Below are 9,937 nucleotides of genomic sequence, written 5' to 3'. Positions count from 1 at the left end.
CTAGAGTTGCTTAAGGATTATGATATTACTATTCTGTATCATCTGGGAAAGGCCAATGTAGTGGCTGATGCTTGTGAGCACGTGATTTTTGCCTTACGAAAAAACTACTCCAAAATAAATCTAAAATAAAATAAATTTCTTTTACTGTGTAATTTCTGAATTTGCGTGGTGTTAAATATTTGTTTATGTCCGTAAATGTTTACTTTGTCATGATAAAATGAAAAATAAAATAAAATACATGTTGCATGCATATAGGATATAACTATGCATTTTAAAAGATAATTTAAATAAAAAAATATATATGCGTTAGTTCTATTTTAAATATCCCACTGCGTGATTAATGTTTTTGACTATGTGTTAAATAATTGTTATGAAGTAATTAATATTTTTGTGCAAGGTTAAAAATTGTTTTATAATTTTTATTAGGATTTTTTATAATTTAAATAAAATTAGAAAATATATATAAATTGTGAAAGGAAATTGGACCAGGATTAAAATCTAGGCCCAAGTGAATTAATTCCCCCCAGCCCAATCCAAAATAGCCTGTCCGGTCCAATTCAATGCAGCTACGCCAAACGACGTCGTTTGGTGATCATTCATCAAGGGCCGTTGGATTAAGTCCATCCAACGGCCAAGATTTCATCACCCTAACCCGTGATCATTACCGACCCACTGCCCCGGTTCAACCCGTCCCCCAACTTAAACCAAACGATGTCGTTTGGTTAAGTGGATTGATCCTAGCCATCCATTCTACTTGATCCAACGGACGATACCAATCCACCCCACCCCTATATAAATCCCAAGCCTTACCCCGGCCCCTAACTGAACACCCCCCCCTACACTGTTCATCATCGTCCCCCAAACCCCCACTCCTAACCCTAGCCGCCCTAGGATTCCACCGCCTGAAACCCGGTGGCATCAACGCCGCCGGTCACCATCTTGACACCCCAGAACCCTCTGAACGTCCCCTACACGAATATGACCTTAGATCCCTTCGAATCATGTCATGTTTGGGTCTTCTCGAATCTGACCAGAAATGGTTAAATCCCAAATCGAATATTTAAGAACCCTAAAAAATTACCAAACTTTCGGATTCTGTTCAGATTAAGTAAAGATTGAGGTTCAATCGACCTTAGTCGAAGTATTTTCAGTGGAAAATACTTCGACTAAGGTTTGTTTGATTTCAAACAAAAATCCAAATCCAAGCTGAGTTCGAGTCGGATTAAAATTGAAGATTCAAAGGTATTTTTTCTATTATTTTGTGTATTCTACGTGTGTTGTTGTTTGTCTTAATAGCTTGTTAATTTTTCATGATTTTATTTGATTAATTCTGTCACTTTTGTCTCATGCCCGTCTATATGGTCAAATATGAAACTGTTTTCAATTGGTTGTGATTGTTCATAATGTAAGTAATCGACTCGATTAAGTTCGTCGATTAGTTATATTATGAATTCTCACTTATGATAATGCTAATAAAAAAACAGTCTGCTTCTATTGTTTTAGACTAATTATTGACAAATGTTGTAAATAGTCAACTGATTAATACTCGTCAATTAAATCATGTTTGTTTGTGAATCAGTGAATTCAAATGTATGCTGTATATGTTGTTTTCTGAACAGGGCATTGTCAGTATATTGACAATGCTCCTGTGTATGTTTGATCTTAGTTCAATTATAAGTTCAGTTTGCATTATTATGCTGAACCCAGTGTAATATTGTCAAGTTTGAGTTCAAGTTTACAAATGATGTTTAGATGTAATTGTGATAGAATGTTTACATTCTTAGGATTCAGTCCAGAACCTAAGAGAATTGGTATTAGCTGTGTTAAATCAGGTTGATAATTAAGTTTGAACAGATTTTTAAATCTGTTTTGTAAATTCTGTTATGATTTTTACATTTAAGGCAGTAATAATAGTGATCACAGTAGGTATTTCTGGGTTAGAAACAGTAGGGTAATGTGATAATAGTAGTGGGCTGAAAGTGGAATGTAATGGCTATAATTTAAGTAATAAAGGGGAACAAGGGATAATGGGGCTGCTGAAAATCATGTTAGGATCACATAAAGTATTAAAAAGTAGTTTTTAATGGAAACTTTCTAATTTTTAAAGGGATAAAGGGTCCAGCCACCATGACAAAGGTGCAACCAGCCCTGTATAAATACAGGAGCTGGACAGCTTAAAAGGGGCAGACTTGAAGAGACCTTAGAGGATTCTCAAAAAAGGGAGTTTTAAGAGAAAAAGAGAGTGTGAAATTGAGGAAGCAAACAGATTTTTAGGGGCAGTTTTCAGACAGAGAGATAGAGCTTAAGGCAGATTTTAGGAAACTGAAAGAAAACTGAAATCTGATATTATTTCTTTTCAGTAAGTCTGTTCGGATTTGTTCAATAACATTGTTCAGTTAAAAATTCTGAAATTTCCTAAAGAGTGCTATCACTGTGCATCTGGGTTCTTTGGGTCTTATTATTGTTTAAATCTGTGGGAATACTGGTATTTTGCTGATTTAGTTACTGCTGCAACTGCTGAAACTTACTTCTTCTACCTCCATTTCCAGGTACATATCCTTTTAAATTCTATGTTGGAAAGAGATTCAGTATGACGGATAAAATGAAGATTGAATTGTAATACTATCTTTATTCATATGAGTTCTTTAATTAAAAACTCAGTTTTATTTTCTGGATCAAATAAGTAGTATATGTTAATAGAATGATTGTAAATTAAATATCTTTTATTGAAGACTGTATAAGTGTTGTAACAAGGTTAATTTTTCTAAATTTTCATTAAAGTATGGTTGTGATTAAGATTGTCAAGATAGGAAACAATGGCATAAAGTGGGCCATTATTTAAATTTTATGGTGTTGTTAGTTAAGTAAAGAGTAATGTAGAAATATCAAGAAAACTACACTACTAATTCTTATTGTTAAATAAGGTTTAGATGGTCTTGATGGTATATGTTTATAAAGATAATAGATGTGTGTATAAGCGTTGGTGAAAGGTGATATGATATATCTTGTTACGATATTAAAACATTATGAATGTTTACGAAATACAGTTAGGTTGTATGTAAGGTAATTTTATTGAAGTAACTTGTATAATAACTCCTTTCCTATAAACTCGATGCCTATTTGCCTTCATAAAACAAAGTGACCAAATAATTAGGCCTATTAGATTAAAAGCGAGTATATGAGAATGAGAAGAGATGTACAAGCATAAATTGCCACACTTTACATCAATGATAATTAGAAATAGAATTTGCATTAAGTAAATAATAAAAATTCTCGGAAAATATTTCCTTCCTTTATGAATCATTTATTTTCAGTTTCATATGCAATTTATTCTTTGGCATATATATATATGACATATTTGTTAAAAAAAATCATATTTTTACTATGTTCTTTGAATTTGAATAGTTGGAATGAATATAACTTATATTCGGAAATCATAATCGACGAACAACCTTTAATAGATTGCGAATTCTTTTCAAAGAATTTATAGGCCTCTAAATAGGAGTTTCTCATGATTTTCACATAAAAGAAATACATAAATATAAACAATTTGTAGAAAATCCCTAAACCATTACAAATATTTTGCGCAATTAGGGATACGTTCGCGTACCCTGATTATATTTTTAAAAGTAAAAATTTGGATTATGAGTACGCGCAATTTCGAACGAATATTTAATAAAAGGATTTTTCCAAAGGCGTTAAATCAATTTCATAAAAAACCCAAGATGTACGGTTCATTATTCAAGAAAAACAAATATTCTTAACTCGACACAATTTTGAAAAATAATTGCTTAATAAATATATTATCAAAAGTTATTGTGTACACGTACGCGTGACACAAGTCCGCCATTTTTTAAAACACGAATATACGTACGCGTAATTCGATTCAAAGAAGGATCCTCAAACACAGTAAGTATAAGCGGTAGCAAAAATCATGTAACATCAATATATTTAATAAAAATCAAGATAATTAAGCCAATAATAAAAACAGTTAAGCGACCGTGCTAGAACCACGGAATTCGGAAATGCCTAACACCTTCTTCCGGATTAACAGAATTCCTTACTCAGGATTTCTGGTTCGCAGAATAATAAGCAGAGTCATATTCTCCTCGATTCAGGGATTGAAATTGGTGACTTGGGACGCCTTAAAATTCCCAGGTGGCGACTCTGAAATAACTGAATAAATCCCGTTTCGACTGTCCTTTAATTGGAGAAAACTCCCCACGCGCTCCGCGGGTGCGGCAAAAAGGAGGTGCGACAATGCTTTGAGCCGAAAGGCAGTGAGTATGGGGATTTTGGCGTACATTCCAGTTGGGGAGAGACCCTTTGCAGTTGATGTTCTGGCCTTGGCCAATCATTTTGTGAGGCTAGATATTTCGGATCCCAGTCGGGTGTTGGCTTGTGTGGTTTCTCGGTCTTCCTTATATGATCTCATCAGAGAGCGCCAATATGATGATCCATATTTGCTTATTCTTAAGGACAAGGTTCAGCATGATGATGTCAGAGATGTGACCATCGGTGATGATGGTGTGTTGAGGATGCATGACCGTATCTGTGTGCCCAATGTGGATGGGCTTAGAGAGTTAATTATGGAGGAGGCCCATAGCTTGCGGTATTCTATTCATCCGGGTGCCGCGAAGATGTATCAGGATTTGAGGCAGCACTATTGGTGGAGAAGAGTGAAGAAATATATTATGGGATTTGTAGCTCGGTGTCTCAATTTTCAGCAAGTGAAATATGAGCATCAGAGACTGGGTGGCTTGCTTCAGTAGATGGTTATTCCCGAGTGGAAGTGGGAGAGGATTACTATGGACTTTGTGGTTGGACTTCCTCAGACTTTGAAGAAGTTTGATGCTATTTGGGTGATTGTGGATTGGCTGACCAAGTCCGCGCACTTCATTACTGTGTGTAATACCTATTCTTCAGAGCAGTTGGCAGGGATTTATATTCGTGAGGTTGTTCAGTTGCATGGTGTTACGGTTTCCATAATCTCAGATAGAGGTAATCAATTTACTTCGCAGTTTTAGAGAGCCGTGCACAGAGAGTTGGGTACTCAGGTGGAGTTGAGCACATCATTTCATCCTCAGACAAAGGGACAGTCTGAGCGTACAATTCATATATTAGAGGACATGTTGCGTGCATGTCTTATTGATTTTGGAGGTTCATGGGATGAGTTTTTGCCGCTTGCAGAGTTTTCCTAAAACAACAGCTACCAGTCGAGTATTCAGATGGCTCTATATGAGGCTTTGTATGAGAGGCGGTGTAGATCTCTAGTTGGTTGGTTCGAGCCTCGCGAGGCTAGGCAATTGGGGACAGATTTGGTTCAGGATGCCTTAGAGAAGGAGAAGGTGATTCAGGAGAGACTTCGTACAGCGCAATCACATTAGAAGAGTTATGCAGACCGAAAGCTTTGAGATGTATCCTACATGGTTAGTGAGAAGGTCTTGCTAAATTTTTCGCCCATGAATGGTGTTATGAGATTTGGAAAGAAAGGGAAGTTGAGTCCGCGGTTCATTGTGCCTTTTGAGGTACTTCGGAGGATTGGGGAGGTGGCTTATATGCTTGCTCTGCTACCCAGCTTGTCTAGCGTGCATCCGGTATTACATGTTTCTATGCTCCGGAAGTATGTTGGAGATCCATCTCATGTTTTGGACTTTAGCACGGTTCAGTTGGATGATGACTTAACCTTTGATGTGGAGCCAGTAGGTATTTTGGGTCGCCACATTCGGAAGTTGAGGTCAAAAGATATAGCTTCAGTGAAAGTATAATGGAGAGGTCGGCCCTTGGAGGAGGCTACCTGGGAGGCCAAGCGGGAGATGCAGAGCAGATAACCTCACCTGTTTGAGGCTTCAGGTATGTTTCTTAACTCGTTCGAGGACGAACGTTTGTTTAAGTTGGGGAGGATGTGACGACCCAGCCAATCATCTCATGAGTTACAACTCCGTTTCCCCCATTTCTGCTTCTTAATGCTTTGTTATCCATGTTTTATGTGGTCGAGTTGATTGGTTTGAGTTTGATGTGGTTTTGGTAAGAAACGAGACACTTAGTCTCTTTTAAGAAGGCTTAAGTCGGAAAAGTCAACCGGACATTGACTTATGAGTTAGAGGGCTCGGATGTGAGTTCCGATGGTTCGGTTAGCTTCGAGAGGTGATTTGTGACTTAGGAGTGTGATCGGAAGTGGTTTTGGAGGTCCGATGTAGAATTAGGCTTGAATTGGCGAAGTTAGTATTTTGGCGATTTACGGTTGATGGTTGAGATTTTGATTCGGGGGTCGGAATGGAATTCTGAGAGTTTCTCTAGCTTCGTTATGTCATTTGGGACATGTGTGCAAAATTTCAGGTCATTTAAATGTGGTTTGGTTAGGTTTTTGATCAAAAGTGTGTTTCAAAAGTTTTTAGAAACTTAGGCTGAAATTCGATGTGAATTGGTGTGGGTGTAGTGTTTTGATGATTGGAACAAGTTTGAATGAGGTTTTAGGATGTGTTGGTGCTTTTGGTTGAGGTCCCGGGGGCCTTGGGTGAGTTTCGGATGGTCAATCAGACCAATTTCTATGTTGAGAAGTTGCAGAATTAGAGCAGCAATTGCAGAGGATTTTTGGCCTTCGCGATCGCGTGAGGGCCCTCGCAATCGCTTAGAAGGAATTTGGGTGGGCTTGAGTTTGTGCTTCGCGTTCACAGAGAGTGAGCAGCTTGTGCTTCGCGTTCGCTGGAGAGAGTTCGCGTTCGCGTATATGGAATCAGGTCCCAGGGCAATTGCTCTTGGCATTTGTGTACGTGGGGTCGCGTTCGCGTAGCTCTAGGAAGTTAAAGCATCGCGTTTGCAGCAGCATCATCGCGTTCACATGGTGTTATTTTAAGAATCCGGAATTTAGTGCTTCGCGATCGCGAGACCTTGGTCTCGATCGCGATGAAGGAAATCCAGAATTGGGCAGTGAGTTTATTAAATATTTCATCCGCGATTTTGAGCCATTTTTCCACCATAGCTGAGTATTTTGAGAGCTCTTTGAGGGAAATTGAAGAGGGATTCGAGGAGGAGTGATTGGACGTAAGATTTATAAGCAGAAAATGTGATTCTATTGTGAAATTAACCTAGAAATTCATGGAAATTTAGCTAAAAATGGAAGAACTAGGGCTTGGGACTTTGAGATTTTAAATTGGGATTTGAAGGGTCATTTGAGGTCGGATTTGAGAACTCTTGATGTGTATGGACTCGTAGAAGGATAAGGAACCCGCTGATGTGAAAATTTTTGAGTTTCGAGAAGTGGGCCCGGGGCTCGAGTTGTGCTAATTTCAGGATTTTTGATATTTTTCGATTGTTTTCGCTTGGGTCATGTTCCCTTAGCATATTGTGACGTATTCATTCTGTTTTTGGTCAGATTTGATGCGCGAGGAGGCCGATTTAAGAGGCAAAGGCATAGCAAGCTAGAGTTTTTGCCGGTTCGAGGTAAGTAATGAATGTAAATAATGTCCTGAGGGTTTGAAACCCCGAATTTGCACATCGTAGTGCTATATTAAGGTGCGCCACGCGCTTGATGATGAGCGTGGGGTCGCTCACTATTGGGGACTGTGAGTTGGTCCATCCCGAGTGATACTTTTACCGCGTATTTGATTGAAGCTTATTTGTTATCATCATTATTTTGACTGATTGTTATATTTGGGCTTTGTGCCAACTATTTGAACCCTTCGGAGAGTTTTATCACTATTTCCTCACTGTTTTGACTTACTACTTTAACTCAGTCGTACCATTTCCAATGTTTTACGACTCAGCCACTTTTTCTCGGTTTTAAAACTAAAATAATATATTAAACGATGTTTTGCGCTGAGAACTACTGTTTTACTAATGCCCGAGGGGCTTATATGATTTCTGGACTAAGTACGGCCAAGCGCCAGATGTGAGGATACTGTGGGATCGGGCTGCGCGCCGCAGCAGTGTTATAAATGATATTGATATAAGGCCGAGGGCCTAGATTTGATGCCACGAGATGGCTTGATATTGCGCTTGGGCTGTAAGGGGCCCCTCCTGGAGTCTGCACACCCCAGTGAGCGCCATTGACAAAATATATGGATCGGGCTGCAAGCCGCTGGGGGTACTATAGGGTACCGTTCTATGTGTTGATTTTCTTTATATGTCTGTCACTTAACTGCTTATTTGTTATAGTATTACCATATTTCGTTTCCATTGGTTTATTACTTTCATATTACTTGTTTAAACTGCCGCATTATAGATTACTCTGTGTTTTTCCGTGACTTCTTATTCTCAGTCATTATTTATGCTTATCACTGGGTCGGAGTACTCACATTACTCCCTGCACCTTGCGTGCAGATCCAGGTGTTCCAGAGGCTGAGTGATGATTTTTGGTCGATCAGTTCATACCCGGGAGCATCGAGGTAGCTGCACGGCATTCGCATCCCGGATCTCTCCCTTCTATCCTTTTGTTTTATCCGCATTTCCTAGACTGATTATGTATTAGGTTGTTAAGCTTGTACTAGAGGCTCGAGACTTGTGACACCGGATCTATATGGGCTATGTAGTAGTACTATCATATGAATCTCCACATATATAACTCGTTGTCTTAAACTCTTATTAGGGCAATTTAGCAATTTAACTGTGTTAGCTGATAATGATTTTTATAAGAAAACGGATTGAGGTTGTTAGTTGGTCAGGCTTGCCTAGCAGTGTGTTGGGCGCCATCACGACCGGGGTTGGGGTCGTGATACTAATAATAAAAAAAGAGAGTGGAAAGGGACTCTTCAGTCTGCAGGACGCGACAGATATACCTCAGAGTCTCTACGAACGACTCGTCTCAAGCGTGATAAGTCTAAGTGGAGGTACCTGGATCTGCACATGAAAAACATGCACAGAAAAGGAATGAGTACACCACAGCGGTACTCAGTAAGTGCCAAGCCTAACCTCGGTCGGGTAGTGATGAGGAAGGTTAGGGCCCTACTGAGGTGAAATGAAATGTAAGATGCGACAGTATAAGATAAAACAGTACAGTTGAAAGATAACAAGAAGAATCAATACAGGATAATAAGGATAACTACAACTAGAACAGAAATAGAAACAATCACCAGGAATACCACTCTTCACAAAGATAATAACTGGGGATCTCTCAGTATCCCGAGGATCTCTTAGTACGCTCAATATATGTCAGGGATCTCTTGGTATCCTCAATATATGCTAGGGATCTTTTGGTATCCCGAATATCTCTTGGTATCATTAATATACGTGCTGGGGATCTCTCGGTATCCCGCACCTCAGCTCAAATCATAAAAATACATACAGGGGATCTCCTAGGATGTCGTCTCGTAGTCCCAAAGTAAAACACACAGCAATAACACAAGGAATACTCAATTAAAATAAATTTCCTACCAAATAAAACAGATAATTCTAACCTAACATACTTCACATAATACAATTAAGGCAGTTCAAGCAATAAGGCAATTAAGTCAATTAAACATGCTTCACTAAGCTAACATCAGGCTTAAATTTCAAGTAGAATAAGCAGGAAAGGAAAACACAATTAAAGCTACTTTAGTAAAAATAGGATTTTCAACAATCAGCACAAGTACGCACTCGTCACCTCACGTACAAGGCATTTCAATTACCACAATACCAACTCCTAAGGGGAATGTCCCCCACACAAGGTTAGGCAAGCCACTTACCTTGAACCAGTTCAAAATCAACCCGAAACCACGCTCTTGCCACGAGTACTCGACTCCAAATGGCCCAAATATATTCAATACAATTGCATAATATAAATAACACTTCAAGTAACTGATTCCACAAAAAAATTCTAATCTAATACGCGAAATTAGGTAAAATGACCAAAATGCCCCTCGGACCCACATCTCGGAATCGGGTGAAATTTACATTTTTAGAATTCTCACTCTCACAAGTCTATACATATTGACAACACTGAAATCGGAGTTCAATT

This window comes from Nicotiana tabacum, chromosome 1 (genome assembly GCF_000715075.1).
Source record: "Nicotiana tabacum cultivar K326 chromosome 1, ASM71507v2, whole genome shotgun sequence".
NCBI classification, from domain to species: Eukaryota; Viridiplantae; Streptophyta; class Magnoliopsida; order Solanales; family Solanaceae; genus Nicotiana; species Nicotiana tabacum.
Note: the sequence above shows the minus strand (reverse complement) of the source record.